Genomic DNA, 709 nt, shown 5'->3' with positions numbered 1-709 from the left:
TCAGAATTGTCTTAAAGTCTTACAGTTGTAGGTTTCCTCCGGTACTCAGGAGGCCCGGGCCAGGGCCACCCGTGTGTCTGCGTCTCCGGTTCCGGGACATGACAGCTGGAACAAGCAGCCGCGACTCGGGAGGGTGAGGATGGCCAGGCTGGCGGCCTGGCGGATGAGCCATGGGTGGTGCTCGGCCAGCGCGGTGCTGTAGGCGTCCCCGCATTGCACGCCCGTGTCCGGACCTCAGAGCGTCCCTGTCACCACTCTGTGGAGGCAGAGCTGGGACCAGCGCAGTGTGCGGGGCAGCGAAAGCAGCGTTCGAGAACTCGAGTCCCAGGCTTGGTCCCGGGGCGCGGTCCCTGGTAGCTCCAGTAGTCCTGCTTGCCGCTCCCACGTCGCCATAGTAGCCAGGGACGCGTAGTGCAAAGCATCTGGACCCTGCAAGCAAGCCTTGAGGGCGGTCACCTTGACCTCACTGGTGGCAAAGGCGAAAACAGCCAAGCGGGCTTAGGAACCTGTTTGGTGGTGGAAAGGTGGAGATGACTTGAGAAAGAGCAATTAGTCGTTCGGAAGACGGCTTTGGGGAGAGAGACCTCCCTGAGTAGTTCCCTCCATCCTGCCAGATACTGATACTTCTGGGCTCAGACAGGCCAGGAAGGAACTCATCATGCGACCCAGCACCCCTTGAGGCCCCAGACAGGGAGGCTCTTCCTTCCCC

At 61.5% G+C, this 709-nt stretch overlaps 1 pseudogene; it reads right to left on the bottom strand.

Moving 5' to 3' along the window:
- LOC101986234 overlaps positions 1 to 709 on the bottom strand; it is a 10,672-nt pseudogene continuing 9,963 nt past the window's right edge.

The sequence above is a fragment of the Microtus ochrogaster genome, unplaced genomic scaffold, assembly GCF_000317375.1.
Source record: "Microtus ochrogaster isolate Prairie Vole_2 unplaced genomic scaffold, MicOch1.0 UNK11, whole genome shotgun sequence".
In the NCBI taxonomy this organism is placed as follows: domain Eukaryota; kingdom Metazoa; phylum Chordata; class Mammalia; order Rodentia; family Cricetidae; genus Microtus; species Microtus ochrogaster.
The sequence above is the reverse complement of the archived record's forward strand: the minus strand, read 5'-3'. Positions and strand labels throughout refer to the sequence as shown.